Below are 18688 nucleotides of genomic sequence, written 5' to 3' on the forward strand. Positions count from 1 at the left end.
TTAAATATCGAGCGTCTATTGTTTTCCGTGGACAATTATAGTCGTTCGTTCGAAAGCATACGCATCCCTTTGATTACGGGCGTACATTGTTTCGACGATGTTCGTCAAGAAGAATGTTATTTTCGAGGTGAAGATCATCGAAAATTATCGTGCGATCTACACGGACATTTTGTTTCGACGAAATAAACTTTTGGTCATTTGAGAATCTAATTTAATTTTTTCCCTACTTAGGTCTTTCTTTATCTGTTTAATGAATATTTGAGTAAATGTTTGTGAAAGAATCTTAAAAGTTGTTGACACTTTCAGGACTGAATTCTTTCAAATTCCAAATAAAATTTACTACATTTCTCTAACGGAATCGTAGCACAAAATTTCTTCCGATTGCAACGAAGCATGAGATGAAAATGAGACATTGTTTATTGTGACCTAATGCAATAAAGAACGATGGACCTCACCATCAGAAATTATTGAAAGTTATTCAATACATTGAAAACAATTTCCTAAGCAATTTTTTAAATAAACGTTTTCAAAGATTATATCATTGTACAATAGAACCATTCCCATTAAAAATTCTATTGTTTTCAAAATTGAAACTTTGCTGTTTTATGAAGTAGAACATTGCTATTCATTAAAAAGAAATATTTATAAAAAAGACAGTATAATATCTTGTCGATAAAGCTTGACTTCGCATAAATATATATTTGGACCGGAAAAAGCCAGGCTAGGAAAATACGAAATATATTACAGCAGTTGCATAACGTGATGTTGCATTGCTGAGAGCATACATAACTGTTTTGTTGGAAATAGCAATATTTTGAGCTCAACAGCTATGTAAGAACTGATACTCCAAGATCGATGTCCACGTCTTCTGTACTATGTTGAAAGCTTTAAGAGGGAAAGGCAGTAGGTTTCCCTGGGAAATAAACGGGTCCAAATCATCCAAAATCGTTCGTTTCTCGTCCCTGTTATTTATGATATAATATTTTAACCATCTCGAATTAACAGGCTAGTCTTTTTATTCAAAGAGATATTCTTTTACTAAAAATTTAATTAATTCTAATAAAAAAATATATTTTACAATAAATGTCCTCCGCGTGTAGTACAGTGATCCTCCTACATAAGAAATAATAAACTCTTACAGAGATTCTTCCTGTAAGAGTATCGATGTCATAAGGTTCTTACTTTTCTTAGAATGATAGATTCTAAAAGGAAAGCCATGAGATACAACAGATATTTCTGGAACAAGGACAGCCATAACGGATGGCTCCAGCGACGGTCGTAAATGATTCGAGTTATATTTTCGTTTAAGAAACTTAATAAAAAGCTTTCTTTAAAGTTGTTTCTTGTAGCAACATACGTTTCTCGTAGTCTCCGGATATAAAAATATATATTATTCGTTGGGAATCATGTTCGAGAAAAATAGAGATAATATCTGCATCGATCTTTCATACAACAATAATAGCTGTTTTCAAATCTAGGGGCGTAAGTAAATAAAATGTTCATATTTGGAATAAAAGCAATTTGGTGATCAAAATAGTTTCCAGTTATAACGATATAAAATATATTATTTGCTGGAAACTATTTGGACAAAAACAGAGATATCTGCATCGTTTCAATCTTTTATTCGGCAAATATAAGTTAATAAAATATATAAGCGATGCATTGGATTAAAAACGACTGGTTATTCAATATAGAATCTTCGTTTAAAAAATGCATTTTATCTATTATATTATTTACTGCTACATAGTTTTATATCTTTACAATTGCTTAAATAATGGTACTTTAATATTAACAAAAATTGCTGCACGAAAAAATACTTATCGTTTCTAGTTGAAATCACAGATGAGGATTAATGCGGCTCGTAAATCTGTCACTGATAAAATTATCACCTGAAGCGAATTAATTTACTTTCAGCGACATTTTCAAAAAAACGCTCGCCACTGGTCATAAACAGATGGCATTCAGCGTCCATGCCGATAGTGTAAGCGTAAATTTGGTTGAATTTCAGAGAAAATGCAACTGGCTGAGAGATCCGTTTGCTTTTTGTTTTGTCCAGTTACGGAGAAGCATTAGAAAGAACAAAAAGAAGAAAGAAACGGAGAAAGAAGAAGATACAATTACGAACGCTTTCGCGATTTTCAAACAGGTGAAAATCGTAAACGCGATGAGATAGGACAAGTTATAACCAGAAAACATGTAACAAGTAGCGGAATAACGTTCACTGGAATGCTTTGTGCACTTCGTGAAGCTTTAAAGTTGGCGCGCAGAAATTACACTCGACTAGATGACACATGGAAATTGTGAAATACAATGTTCAACGGCGAGAAACGGAAAAGTTGCGACGATACGAGCCGAATAAAATTTTATTGTTACCGTGGATCAAATTTTCCACGCAACGCGCAATTTTCTTTCACAGTATTCCTTGCGTTCTTTGCTATTCCCTTTTACCTCTTCTTTTTCCGTCCGATGAAAATTTATCAGATAATTAATTTTTTACGTTGGTTTATTTAAAGGTGAATTACAACCCTACTTTAATCTAAACTTTTATCCACTTATTTTCGTAATTATCTGTAAATATTTAAATGACAATTTCACGTTCTATAAAAGATAGTTTACAGTATAAAACTGGCAAGTGCAATAATATTCAGTATCTTAAAATGGTTATTTCTGAATCTTAACACTGAATCTTAGTTCTCGTTCGATCCAAACACGATTTTAAAAAATAGTCACAGGCATGTACCTATATGACTTTTATCTGTCATTTGAAAATACCTTAGAATAACATTATATAATATACGTTATATAATATCCCTCCTTTTGAATCATTTTAGACTCAATCGTGTCTTTTATCGTTAACAAATTTTTTAAGCTCGAGGAAACTACGAATAACTACGAATGCTAAATTTTTCTCCTAACAATCAACAGTATTTATTGCTTGCTAAACCAAGCAGCAATTGCAACGAAGTTTCAAGTATGAAACGAAGAATGAAACTACCCTAATGCTCTGTTATTTGAAAATATGTATATAGCGTACAGCTTTTCAAACGCAATTTCTCAATTATACTCGATGCTTTATTTTTCACACAACAAATTACGTAAGTAGATGGAATTGAATGACACCAAACTGTCTTCAAATATCCATAGAAGCTTTAACTTCCTTAACACACTTAATCCGCACTTATGTACGTGTTTAAAAAATTGCTATTAGTTTGCACGATTTATCAGATCTCTCATGCGAGCAGCTCATTATCAGTAGTGCTTTAAGCTCTAATAAAAGCGGTACTTGTAAGAGATAATATCGTTAAACGAGCGGTTCTTTTGTAGATCGTGACAAATTCATTTAAACACATATTAGATAACGAATCTATAAATAACTAACTATAACAGTCACGAACTATAATTTTACAAATTTGAGTTATATGTACAATTTTGTTTTATTATTAACTTTGTTTTATTCACATTAAAGCGATCTGTGTTCGATTACTTTTAACATAGCGCCAGAAGATGGTTAACTTAATTTTAACTTTGTTACATCAGACGATCTCGCGATTAGGTCACCATGTTCTGGTCAATTCGCAATTCTGATCAAATAGCATCATATTACGATGAAAAACCGTATTAAAATTCTCGGCGAATTCGGTCTCGCTATTGGAAACTTTACCGTCGTTCGTGACGCATTGAAATAGAATGATACTCAATTTTCAATCGAATACATCCAATCTTTACGGTTCCATTTAATTAAATTTTAATTTCATCGATCTCTTTTAAGCGACCAAATTCGGATAAACTCATCCGAACTGGAATGAAATATCTGATGTACTACTTTGCGATAAGTAATATTACATTTATAAGTCGTCATGATTTTCCAACATATTTACCTACGTTATTTAATGTTTCTTGTGTAAAAAAGTTACCGTGATTGTCTTAAATCTTCCGTAGAAAATAATAGTTACAAAATTGTTACATACATTTTCATCGTTATGCTGCTCTCCAATCTAATTCCAAACTTTTCTAATTACGCGATTATGTCCAATTTCTTACACTGCCTTTACCAAAATCATTCTCGCGCTTTAATTTTTCCTATTTCATTTGAATTACATTATTTATTATTTCGACGTATTATCATATTATTGATACATATATCTCATTTCATTCAGGAATTTTTCAGTTCACAATTAAAAATATTAAACGTATCAACGAAAAACCAAAAAGCCATAGATGTATCATTTAACAATCGTGTAATTCAGCCGTTAAGATTCCTGTCCAATCTCGTAGTTCGAAATGGCGAACGACTGCAGACAAGAGCCGAGTTTCTTTAGTTCGATTATCCCTAGAACCAGATCCCGGATTAAAAAAGAAAAAAAAAACGAAGGGGTACGTTGAGGATGGAGCTCGATGGTGTGATAACACAGCCGCATTGCGGCACACAACCACCATGTCTGAAGCACACAGCGTAGCCCGAAGCGGCTGTATAAATTTCCACTGGCTCCCCGCTCTTTCGACACACCAACGTTCTCCTTCAACCAGCAATGCAACTACGTCGCATCAATGCATCTCGCGGTACAACGTGCACCACGCATGGTCGGCTATTATTCAAGGAACGATTGAAACGTCAAAAGAATTTATCCTTCGACACGAAGAAGGATATTGTACGACATGGTTTAAGATCTTTGATAAGGTCGCTTTGAATGGAACGTGTTCTCCTGCTCGTGAATTTCAGGTTAATGTCTTCATCGCCGGCCTGAGGTATCTAAGAGACAATTGGAAAAAAATGAAAAATGAGAAAGAAACGTGAAGACCTGTAAAAAGAAGCTAAAAATCTTTCCTTCGATATTCAAGAAAATGAGAAACGTTCCAAAGATTCTTTTTAATGAACTGTGTTGATAACTTATATCAACGATCTATCAGCTACTAAGATTACGGGTGTTTTTGCAAATTTACATTCTTTAGGAGCATAGAGTGCCCACTAAAATAATCAAACATCGAAAAATTAGTGGTTCAGTGGCTTTAGTGGCTTAAATTTGAATACGCGTGGCTCGTGTATAACGCGATTCCTTTTACAATTTTTAGATAATAATACGTTACATTTTGTGTAATTCATTTTGTTCGAGTTACAGGTAAAATTTCTATAAAATGTCTTCCCACTAAACGCAGAATGGAACAAACTAAAAATACATTCCTTCTCTACGTAGCTATTATATGTACGCATTAAATACTCAAAGGATTAACTCTCACCCGTTATGGCGACCATAACCGGTATTTCGAGACAATTGTATTTTTCCTCCCTTTTTTTGCTGTTTTTTTTTTTTTTTAGCACAAAAATTTCTTTTATTTTTACTTTTATATCGTCAATTTGTATCTTTCTTGTAAATTAAAAATGAACAACATAACCCAAATCAAATCCAATTATCGAGCAAAGTTATTCTAGTCACCAGTGACCTATAGGTATCATTCGCACCTTAAACATCTACAATTCCTATTCTATCTTATCGATCTCGACAATTGTCGTACGTTTGCAATTCGCGTTGTTACGATACAGAAGGATTCGCCGATGTTTATCGCGCGGTTTGTCGCCTCGTTTACGCTCGTGGAATCGCCACTCGCGTTTAACGAGCGTACGAGACTGAAGAGGCTCAGTTCGCCGACGGTTTCAAGCAATTAACCAGCCTGCTCGTAGGTCGTTACGCTTCTACGGAGCAACTGTACGAACCGGAGGATTCCGTGGAAAACAACGAATAACGCGCGTACGCGAACCGCTGAAAGAGTTTTTCCACCAGCTCTGGCGTCAGCCCATCCGTGTAACTGCTGCTCCGTATTCCTGCCACTTCTTTTTTGCGATACATCCGTTCTCCCCCGAGGGATCGAAGAGAGTTGCACGCCTGCGAAACGATGGTTAAAAGAGCCGGTTCGATGGAACGATGGCGATAAATTGAGCGACGTAGTATGCGGCAGCAGTGTGCAGTTAATGAACGAGAGATCGGACCAAATGACTGTTATAATTCGCGAAAATATATGGGTCAGTTATTATTGATCGCTCGGGGTACAGCTAGTTTTTGGTCATTATGAATAACACAGAGTTTCTTAGTTGAAGCTGCAGACGGTGGTAGTTGGTGGTGACGGTGAAATTGACTGATTATTGCGAATTTAAAGATATCGTTTAGCTGAAAAATTATGATTTTCAGGGAAACGAGTTTGAATGCGCCAGAATGTTAAAATTTCGGAACACGTTAAAATTGGTGGCAAATCAGCGCGATAAGAGATTCAACAGAAGCGTGATCGTTGTTTTTGACGGAGTTATAGAGGCGACGTAGATTATTTCGATATAAAAGTTTTACTTGTCAGAATCAGAGAGAGAGAGAGAGAGAGAGAGAGAGAGAGAAAGAGAGAGAGAGAGAGAGGTTGAAGACGGATTAATTAAATTGCGAAGTTAAGATTAGAAGCTAGAAGGCTCGAATTTCGTGCCTGAACTAGGTGTTCGACTGCAGTTTGGAATATGCTACTTTTACAATTCGTTTGCCAAAGTTTGACGAAAGTTCATGTACAAACCTAGAAATTGGAGTAGTTTGCAAGTTCCCAGTGTAGATAATTTTACTCTCTGAAACCTGTTTAGACGCATCGAACCATGGCTATTTTGGAAAGTGTTTGAATCAAAATACATATAAAACCTAAACTCATTCTCAAACTAATTACATTTGCCTATATTCGAATTTGCTATTTCTGAATTATACTTGTACATACTTTTTACCAACGTATTATGCGTATTATATGGAACATTTTGAAAATGTATTAGTACTGTAGTAAGACTGCACTGCCGGTCGAGTTTGATACAAAACTGAAAAGATATATATAAATTACAAGATATTTGATACAAGTTAGTACTCCGCAGAGATATCAAAGGTATTTAAAAAGTCAATTAGTAATAAAAAATGGAAAATACATAAATATATTAACAATAAATACGATATACACATGAAATTTTTCTATGGTAAATACTCAAATATTTCCTCTGAGCCACTGTATAAACATCATTTTATTATTAAATCAAATACAATTTATCTTCATAAATATATGTCATAACCACGTAACAGAAGCACGACCAATTACTTATTAATATTAAAAGACTTCAAAACAAAACTACCGGTATCTCCACGTCGAAAACTAAATGCTGTATGGATATTGCATTGAAGTCAACGTAACAAACACAGTGGAATATTAATTATTTCTAGTTTCTAATTAAAGCGAATCGAGGGAACGCATGTGAAGAGATGCAAAAGCTCATTATAATTTTTGCACCCGACAAAGTGCGCGTACACGTGTAGAGAAACTCCGCGATTGCAAATAAATTCATAGAGAAAAACTGGTTCGTCCAGGTGCGGTAATTAAAATCGATTTATTGTTCGAACGTTTGACTAATTAATTATTAGTGGGTAATTCGCTGTTTATTTCCCTGTGTCAAAATAACATCACCAGCCGGGAACGCGAATTATTAAACAGGGACAAAGAGAAACGAGATTGTGATGAACGCGATAATTCATTTTTTATGCTTTTATATTTAAAAAAGGAGAAGGAGAGAACAAAATTGAGAGAATAAATGTCGTTAAAGCAAGAGCTAACGTGTTAATTAACAAATACTTCCATTTATTTGAGTTGAAATATATAGACACGCGATACGTAACGAAAGGAATTAATATTAATTATATCAACACTTGATCAGCAATTAATTAGAGCATACGCTAGCGTGATATATGGTATCATCGTGATTTAATGTAACTAGAATACTATAGAAAGAGAACAATATGCGAATAAGCTGAAAGTTTATGTTACGTCCGATTGCGATTCGAAATGAGATATTAATTAGCGATAGCATAGTTACTGAAACCAACAATTTCTGCATATCGCGAAGGTATCTAATAAATACAATTTTGATTCAATGGTTTGTTTTTTAAATTCGGGAATTATAAATGTAAAACTTTAAATATATACGGTTTTGTACAAGTTTCTCATAACTCAAATTAGGTTAATGTCTCGTAAGTGTAAGGAAACGGGAAACTTCGAAAGTTGGAGAGGTCGCCTCTCGGGTCTACTAGGAGAAAGCGAAAACGCAGAGTGCAATAAATTTTATTAAGGTCTTTCACGTATTGCATTTTGAACTAGCGAACCCTAATTGTTTATGTTGAGGTTATTAGATGTGTAAACAGAGAAACGCGTGGATAAATTGTAAGGTAGAAAATATATTTTAATACAGAAGTGTAAGTACAAGTAGGAATATAATTTGAGCTGGTCCAGATCCGCACGCTAACAGTGTTACCCTATAACTGAAAACCCCGAAGCCAACGTTGCCTGTCTACTGTTTATGGTCTGCCTTCGTCTCAGTCTTTTGTCTATACGCTGTCGATGGCATCAGTGCTTGAGAAAACTAAAAAGATTAGATGTAGAGTTTTCTTAAAAGTGGTGACCACTTCAACAGTTTAGCGATGCCCTGATTTAGAATATTCCGTCATTCTTTGCGCACGAACGTCAAAGAGAATTCTCCGCGTATTTCAAATTTTTAATCTTTCTAATATTTTTCTCTAATTTTAATCTAATATTTTTTCTCTACAAAATATTATTGTATTTACTACTCCTAATTGTCAACATAATCGAAATTTATATCTCGTATAGGTTTATCATTAGGAGACTTGTTGTTATTTCTGTATTTAGAGGTAGGATCACAATACCTATTATTTTATTCCTTGGATAAATCTATCACACCGTTCTAAGCCGGAAAACCTTTATTGAATTTTCTTACATGGACTAGGGATAAAAACAAAAGAATATCTTAAATCTATCGATTATATTTAGAACTATCTTCTAGTTACTATTTATTGTAACTAGCGCATCTGCATATGGATGGCGAGCGCGAACTCACATTGTCATTTTCAACAAGGCTTTTAACGTATTCGTATTTTATTTCTATGTCGGCCGTGTCTTGAGGGTCGTAAATAAATCTTAGCGATTTCTACAAACCCTATATTTTATACTTTTCGCTTTAGGTTACACAAACGTTGCGTACCCTAATCTCCATAATAAAAACAGCTTTCCCGTTTCCATTAAAAATACGGTTGCCCATAGATCACGTCGCTGAAAAAACAAACGTATGCCCGCCATCGATGATTCATGGTCCGTCAACAATCCCACGGACTCAATTGGTGAAACACGAGTAGCCGGATCTACGACGGATCGAATCTCCTAGTACGCGTCCCTCGCAGTAGAAAGGGGATCGGTACGACGTGATAGTACACGAAACGACGATGGTACGGGAGAAATCGCGATGGAACGACGGGGTAGAAGAGGATGGACATCGTTATCTCTCGTAATTAAACGATCTCATGCTGGCTATCGATCGTTACTTGCCGAATTAACCGCGCTCGACTGTGTTCTAAGCGAGCATAGCCACAGGCCATAGGCCACGTGTGTGTAACCTTTTCGCGTCATCCGCGATGTGGTACATATATAAGGATTAGACGTTTATGGAAACTAAAATACATTTAAAAAATATAAAAAGCACTTTTGGAATAGAATTCGTTTTTTAGACTGTGAGAAAAATAATCTTCTATTTATTATTAACGGTAGGAACAGAGATAGATTTTTCGATGGTTTTGTAAAGAAGATGTAACGTGCTAAATATAGAAGATAGCGCAATATAGTATGGAAGACAGTACGGTATTAGTGATATTCGTCGTTTAGTTGATTACTAATTTATGAAAGTACAATTTGGCATATACGTACTGCATGTTGAGAGCAAAAGGATTAGAAATTTATTAAACTTCATGGGAATATTATCTTATTCGAGATCTTGTGATGTAAAGAATTTATATATCCCATGTTAAAATCAAGATCTTATCGATTCTAAATAACAAGATTATAGTTTTTTCTTATCCACGCTCTTCTCCTTCTATATGTGGAGTTTGGCTCTCGCGTTATTAAATGCTGCGCTGTATTTCTGGTTCAGAGTCAGACTTCTCTGAATTTCTTCGTTCGTTTAACGTATGATTAATGAGATTTAAAGTATGAATATACAATAGTTGATTTATTATGATATTATGATTCTCGCGTATAGGCAACGACATATTTGAAGGATCGTTAAGATGAGTTACCAGCAGTTATGTTGTAATAACATCTAGCGAGTTGCAACTTTCACGTTAAATCATATAGACTAAGCTACGTTAAATTTCAATTATTCTAGCAATGTTCATTGACTTTCGTTCGAATAGCGTGTGAATATACGTATCGCCGTCATCGTTAACGAAATTTCCGCTAACGAACAGTTTGCTACCTAATCTCGTTTGAAAATGTCGCTGGGAGAAAACGAACCTTTCATTTTTTCGCTGCTCGAACGTAGAGTGAAATCGACTAGTCCGCTTTCGCGGACCAATAAATTTCCCTAGCTGATCGCCGAATTCGATTTCCCGTCCCGAATGTCGCGGATATATTCCTGTAAAATTAATCGACCGTCCTTTGTGAGAGCTGTTGGCTGATAGCTCTGCTACCTATGGCTGGTTGGGAATTTCGAATAGGCTGGGACCAGTCGCGTTACTCGCTGATCATTCGTTTAATCGCCAACGTACATTTATAGAGGTACTTTTTCATTCTTGGTAAACAACATAGAATAGCATAGTTTTGGATAGCATAGCATGGATATACGAGTCTCTCAAAAGCCAAAATGATCAATTCCATTCTCTGAAAAATATCTCAATTTCTCTCTTAATTTCACTGACCAAACACGCGGCTGATATTTATTTCTTAAGGAGCAAACGGTTCACTTCGCTTCGTGAATTCAATTGTAGCACGTAAACGGAATGAATAATAATAAATGCCAAAGCAATGTTTCTTTGCCGATTTTTTTTCCTTTTCAAGTTATAGAATTGATCAATACGATTTCTGAACGACTGACATCAGATTTCAGAATATTTCACGTTTATTTCACTCTTCGTAACAAACCTGTTCGTTAGATAGAAATTGAAAAGAGAATACAGAACAGCGTTAAAGCGAGTGATCGCAACTACTAGATAAAAAATTCATATTTCAAATAAAAAGTATTCTCCGGTTTTATAAATTGAAGAAATCTAATCTCTTGAAAATCTATGATCTTGCGTTAAGCGTATACTCTTTAAAATCACGAGTAATGGAAACCGTGAGTAATGACGCAACCGATAGCAGCGATGTTATAAATGTAATGCAGCTGGATATCGCTGCGAATGATGTTGGATCAATGTAAACACACCTAAGGTGTATATTTATGTATGCATTGAAGTTTGTCTATGTATGCATTGTCGGTTCACATGGTTTTGCATGCATTTGAAGCGTGTAATATGCTCAAACATCGTTTTGTTGTTTGCGTTAATAAACATGTGAATAATTGCTCTCCATGACACGAAGAAGCTTGCATAACGTTGCATAACGCTTCCGTTGGTAACAAACAGCTCCTCTACATACTCCTTATTTACTTCACGGACTATTTGTGTAGTTGTATTATTTCTAGATGTACATTTATAAATAAATAAATACCTACGGAGTTTTCCGTGAACGTCGTGACAATAGATATATTATATTGGAAGAGAAACGATAGATATATCTTAGATAGAATCAGAGTTCAGATAAATATATCTGGAATTAAATATTTTAAACGAAAATTATTACAAATAACACCGTTTATTCTATTGTTATTTTTATTAACTTCTATCGGAATCGATAGACTTATTCTATTCAAACAATGGTTTCAAACAAATCCTTCTTATCCGTTCCTTGAAACTAAAAAACTAAAAAGTGATTGATTTTTGTGTCGATTCAGACGCATAAATTTCATATAGCACTATCTAGCACTTATATCTTTTCCATCGTATTCCAAATGGGATTTATATCTTTCTCTGTAAAAAAAAACGTCTTTTATTTCTCCCAGCTCTTACATTATTTTATTTATCAATTTTCTTTTAAACAAAGAATTCGAAAAGGTCCAATAGAAAGTAATCTAAAGGCAACAATACCGGTTTATATAGACGACTATTAGCCGTAAAGCACCAAAATATCTCAAATCGCACGCTTGTTCCATTTCGTCGTTCCAATTTTACGATCAACGCAGTTCCACGACGATTTTCGATCCAATGGGCAAATTCATATCCAGATCCGTATTCCATCGTGCCGTTGCGGACTGGCAGCCAGTACGAGGAACGCAGATAAACGTAATAAAGCGGCGCTTGCTTTGCGATAACCCTTATCTCACGTTCGGCGAGTTGGCCGATATAAATTGAATTAGTCTCGGATTGTTTCGTATTAGATTATCGATATGCCTTACCACAGGTCGGCCGCGCAAACCCTAATCACTTTTCCAAGCATTTGCAATCTCGCTACAGCCTAAGTCTACGCGATGCGGTTAATCAGGATCACCCGTTGCTACATGCGCATAATTAGTAGGTAATTAGTGCACAGGTGTAGGTGCACTGGGTTCACATAGTCACAGAATAGTCGACATGTCGTTATTTGACGCGTTTTCTCTTGTGAAAGTAGAGTAGCGGCCAGCAATCGATGGAACGATTCGACGAGGATTGAAAAGTTGCGGAGAAGAAGCGAGATTATGTAGAAATTCTTTAATTTTTTAGATTTTTTAATTGAATAATTGGCTCGCAACACGATGAAATCGATATTATGAAAAATACTCTACACCTTCGCGTATTGATATTAACATTTATAAAAATCTTTGTCGTGAGATTCGCAACTTTGTGATCTAATTAGGCATTGGTCTTCTACGATATAAGAATAGATATGCTTACAGTTCAGTTTAAAAAAATTGATATGTACTGAAAAAGAAATGGAAAGTGCCAGACTATGTTTTTGCTCCCTTGGAGAAAGATAATCACGAGCATGAGTTGGTTTCGCTGTGATCTGTTAAATTATAATTAGAAATAGTACGGTAGAATTCCATTTACCTCAACTCGTGAGAAAACAGTTGGTGCAATTGAAGTTCATAGGTAATAATAGTTCACATCGTGGTAAGTGGCGTCAACGGGCAACAACTCATTAACTAACGTGTCGTTTCAATAAACGCGGTTCAAATGCAATCTGTACCGTGTATTGTTCTAATCATTATGACGTTCAATATCGAAATCCAGGGAATGTGGGTAATTAATTGAACAATTAGGTTCAATAGATCCCGAAGATTACGGTAATGTTCAATATTTTAATAATTCCTAGTCCTTTCTTTCTTTTTACGATTTTCCTCGTCTATTATCATCGCTTCTTTTTATTTATGTCGTTGTTGTATAATACATTGCATAATTATTGCGACTAAAAGAATATTTTGTTTTATATTTCATCAGAACAATAGAAGATGGGATAGGAGTTAACGAAGTATTGAAATTTCTAAGAGAAAGAAATATAATAATAATTATTATTACCAGCATCCTTAAAAAATACTACTTCTCCTAAATGGTTGAATGGGAGATTCTCCAAACAGCGGATTTTTAATTAGCTTCCGTCAAGTTTGTTTTTCCTTCAAGACGCTAAATATATTCCGTGTACAATACAGCTGCTCGACGACCTCAGTTACTCTTTTATAAATGGAGTACTCTCGCTGTTTGTCGAGCAAGCCTAGCTTTCGCGGTTAGAGAACTTGTCTCTCTATTCTATCCAAATGAATTGTCCTTTTGGTGAATGAGACGGAACCACACTTTGTGCCTGATCCATCGGTCGTTTACGTGATTTAACGATAAAGTTATAAAGTTTGAAAAAATTCTTCTGGCAAATTTTTGGTAATTTTTGGTAAATTTTTGAAAAATTTTGATGGAAGCAGTTTTAAGATTCAGTACATTGTCGATCAATCCCACATTACTAAAATCGATTTTATATTTGGTTTCAAAGTTAGATATTTTTCATCCCCTCGAAAATTCTAAAAATACTGCTCCTTACGATATGACGATGTTGAAAATATTAAAATATCGCTCGTCTTTGTAATTATATCTTTGGATCCCATAAAACTTTTCCACGTTATCAGCTTTTTTGAAAAGATTTACATTTAAGAATCGATTTACATGCTATAACATATGACTGATTGTTATATATTATAAAATATACTACCTGTGCTACACCGTTACCTTCTCACACTTTTGAAACTATTGTGACAAAAATTGCTACATTTTTCAAAATAATAATTATTCTCATAAACGTTATATGATGTAATATAATATAATAATTCTATTCTGGAACGATGTAAATGATTTGTAAAGTATTAAAGTATTTCTTAATTTTCGTTACTATAAAATCGTCATCATTTAACGTACAAATATTAAATAATTATCGACGCAGTAAAACTCGGTTGTCCTTAAATTGTTACGCGGTTGTGTTCTCTCATTTTACCTGCAGTTGGATACTGACAGTTATTAAGAGAGGTATCTGTTTTGTAATTGAAGTCCAACGGTATGCTGCTATGGTCGCGAATCACTTACACAATCTGGAAGTATAATCAATGTACTTGTTGCATAATCGATGCGAGCAAGAAGGTTTTTCGTCGGTGCTTGAGAAACGAGGAGTGATTGATCGATGCAGACGTGCACTTAATGGTTTTTTTAAAGCACATTTCCGTGTATCAAGGTAACACGTTCGAAGAACTGTTATACATATTCAGTTCGATAATTCATACTGAATATGCATTACTCGTACTTTGCATAATGTCACTTAATTATAAAGTTATAATTAAAAGATAACATTTTTCAATTGTAGATAGAATAGATAAGAAACGAAATTATTAGAACATAAGGTTTTTGTACTAGTTCTATTTCCAATTATTATTGTAACAGTTTATTGTAGAATATCGCTACATGGTGAAATTCATTTTTAGAAATTAATATTCTTTAATACCGATCTGTGAAAATGAATATAACGATAGTTATGAAATTCGCGTGCATATTGATGCCAAATCTTATGAAAGTATAATACTAGTAGAGGTAGTAGTATCGTTTATTGCAACATTCGTATATTGTTCAATGTTTTCTCCATGGGATATAGTATAGTCTCATAATATTCCCAGAAGTACTTACGTAAAATATAAAATACAAAAACAGGACAATATATTACATCATTCGGACAAATCGCGTAACCGTGCTTCCTATTCAGTTGCTCTTCCTTACCTTTTTCCGTGCTTTGCCTTCTTACTTTCTTTTCTTCCTAAAATTTCCTTTGGAGATTTGTTTCTCCTATATTTGAACGTTCTCGCAAAATCTTATGAAAATATAAAACATTTCTATCTTCAGGATAGTTCTTGTTTTTGAAATATAAGTTATGTACGAAAAATTGTTCTAAATCGCGACTAATTGAAGTAGTAATATAAAACCGACAATCATTTTGATTGATTTACTTCTGCGTAAAATGTGTTTAATGATCACACGTACAGGTACAACATTTTTTGATATTTATATATATATATAACACAAATCCATAATTCCGTGTCTTGACATTGGTAATCGAATAGGTGATAAAACATATAGACGATAAATATTATAATTTGCGCTCTTGAAAATGATTTTAGAATTAAACATCGTGTCTTTTAGAATGTAACAAAAAGCAAATATACTGTATAATATTTTTCTGAAGTATAAATTTCCAATAATAATTTCAATTTAGTAATTAAATAAAATTGAATACACAAAACGTGCATAACAATTTTTTCCCTTTTTAAATTACGTTCGCTATGTTGGAAATGTATGCCCCTGGAATACATCGTTTCACGATTTATTGCGAAATTCCGTGCAAGCTACTCTAACTCCGTTGCGCGGATATAATTTTATTTATTCCTGAAGTTAATCGAAGTCCAGGCAGAAATGAGATTACCCGATAAATCGCGTATTAGACACGAAAGTTGAAGCACTAAAATCGCTCACGCGAAACGAACTGGTAAATTTATGCCTTGCACTTCTCTGGTTCATTGGACTCAAAGCTTGATCACGAGAACCGCCTGTTGGATATCAAACTTTCTAGATCGTTTCAACGAGACTGTTAACCAAGTTGTCTTCGAGGATCACCATAGGATTTCTCTTGATGCGCATATGCTTTATGCTTTTTTCAAGTTACATACCACGAAACGAGTCCTTTTCAAGTGTACCTAATCTATTTCCGCGTTCTACTTCATTTGATTTTATAGAATATACTTTTAGGCATAGAAGAAATTTTTAAATCTTAAAATATAAATTACTTAAAAATATTAAAGAATAAAACGTACTAAGAATAAAAAAATGGGTCATTAGAAATATTAAAGTTACCCCCCTTTTGCTACTTTTTTTAGATATACCATTCTTACACTTCAAATTTTATTTATTTTAAACAGAAAACAGAAACACACTAATCTCGCTTGCAAGTGCAAAACTTTCGTATAACCGTAATTGTTAGTCAAACCAATAATTTTTATTAGTTCATTAATACATCAAAATGATCAAACTAAACTAAAACTAAAAAATATTATTTTATCGTCGAAGTACGTGCACACACATATGGTTCATCACACATAGGTTTATTCTACTTGATTATCGATATTCACTGTCCGTAGCACGTCACGCATTCTCCAAGATGAAATACTTAACAAGAGAGCAACTAAACAACCAGTTTTCAGCTAAAAGTTATGTAAATATTCTGGTTCTACGTTATTCAATCACTCTTTTCATTTATATCATAAGCTGACAATATTTTAGGATTATAAAATGCAAGTAAAATACAGATAAAATACAAGAATTATAGAACACATTTCCCTCCATCTGCTTTTCTTGCAGATCTTGATCCAATTTCTATTTTTATTGCATAGAGAACGTTTTCGTTTCTTCTATATGTACAAGAGATCTAAAACAAGAGATCTGCTTTAAAGCCAAGACTACAAATACTACAGTCTGAAGTGACCTTTTCACTTTTTCTCAAATCCATGTCTTAGATAAACCTAGAAACTAAGCTAAGGAACTTTGTGAAATTACCTTCTTTATCTGCTTTGGGAAATAACAATCCATTTTTTGTCATATATATAAACGTGGTAAAATATTTCACAGGACAATAAAAATAAATATAATAAAATTACAGGCAAATTATTCACAAGAGTCTCTTTTTCGTTAATTACGTTAAGTTTTCTGTTAAATATTTCCGAAGAGAGAAAAATCTAATTTAAAATATATTTAAAAAATGTTTAATGTTTATTTTATTCAAAATTCCATCGTAAAGTATCATTCTACTGATCGGTGTCGAACCCGACAATCAGAATTACTTTAGAATATGTATACATCGTGCAATCAGAAAACAGATACATTACATTCGCAATGACGTGTGATGGGAAAACATGATGGAAGACCGTTATTCAACAGAATGATCGAGTAAATATTTGCATGGCATATGAAGCTTCGTTAAATTTCTGTATACACGGTAAACGTGAAATTATTATTCACAGATACAGGATATATTCAAAGATTTATTCTTTTTTTTTTCGCGTTGTAAGAATCGCCGTGTAAGTGATAATAGAACTGTACATATTTAAAAGAAAACGACCTGATGGAAATTCCGACGACTTCTTTCGTTTGCAAATATGTTCGTAAAGATGCTTTTTCAAATCCACAAGGGATTTTGAGCTATTCGTACATTTAAATAAGAAACAATTGGCTTCGATTTGCATACACGAGTCTAACGAATCAAGCTAGACGGATAAAATTAAATGGATCTGTCCATAGCTCCAAAGTTAGATAGGAAAACTTATCCTGATCCTGAAGAAACAAGTTCTTAAGGTTGTGCCTGGAACCAAGTTGGAGTTAAGTATATCGACTTCGACGGAATATCGATGGTTACGAATTTCAGTAAATAATCCGTAAACTTATAAACCAATCCTATATTCGTTAATATAAAAAAGAAGAACGAATTAATTGGAGGAAGACAGGATTGTTAAAATTACTTGAGAACTTGCAGAGAATAAATTATCCCTTAAATAAAAACGATGTTCGCAAAACCGAAGTTACGACGTGTCCTCGTATTTTCTTCTTTTTAGAAAGAAGATGGTAATTTCTTACATTTTAGCATACAAGCAAGAAAAATGTTTATGAACAGTTAAAACGAATAAACACGCGGAATATTTAGTAGAAAAACGATTGTCCTCTAAAATAATAGTTTCAAATGCTTTTGGAACGTAAAGTACTAATTTTTCGAAATAGAAATTTACAAATTAGTTCCTCGTTACAAAAAGCGTTTGCAAATCGTTCTGTTCCTATGTCCAGATGTGTAGCTACATAAATGTAGGTTACAAGTATAGAATATACTTGCAGAAAATACTACATATATAGCAGTATAACGTACGAATCACGCGTAAGACAAAGTAATTATCGAGATCGATCCTGTAATTTTTTAAAAATCAAACCGTAACTACGCTACTCTAACGCTAAAGTTCCTAAACATAGAAAAAACAGAGCTCGCAAAACTATTTCCTCTGGAATTAACATAGCAAATATCCTTTACCCGAAAATCTTATACCGTCTCCCATGATCCCCATTTCCACCTCTTAAATCCAACCTCCTGATCTTCATTAAGAAAACTATCGTTAAAAGAGATCCCCTTCCATTCTCTCGAAACTCATTCACGAAAATTCTGATTTCACCCCGTCCCACATCCTTGACGGCAGCCGCATAGCGTCGAGCGGCGTCCC

At 34.0% G+C, this 18688-nt stretch overlaps 1 protein-coding gene across 1 annotated transcript in view; it reads right to left on the reverse strand.

Moving 5' to 3' along the window:
- Window positions 1–18688, reverse strand: part of LOC100744212 (two pore potassium channel protein sup-9) — a 160846-nt gene that overhangs the window by 49224 nt on the left and 92934 nt on the right. The gene's annotated exons all lie outside the window — the stretch shown is intronic.

The sequence above is a fragment of the Bombus impatiens genome, unplaced genomic scaffold, assembly GCF_000188095.3.
Source record: "Bombus impatiens unplaced genomic scaffold, BIMP_2.2 scf_0466, whole genome shotgun sequence".
In the NCBI taxonomy this organism is placed as follows: Eukaryota; Metazoa; Arthropoda; class Insecta; order Hymenoptera; family Apidae; genus Bombus; species Bombus impatiens.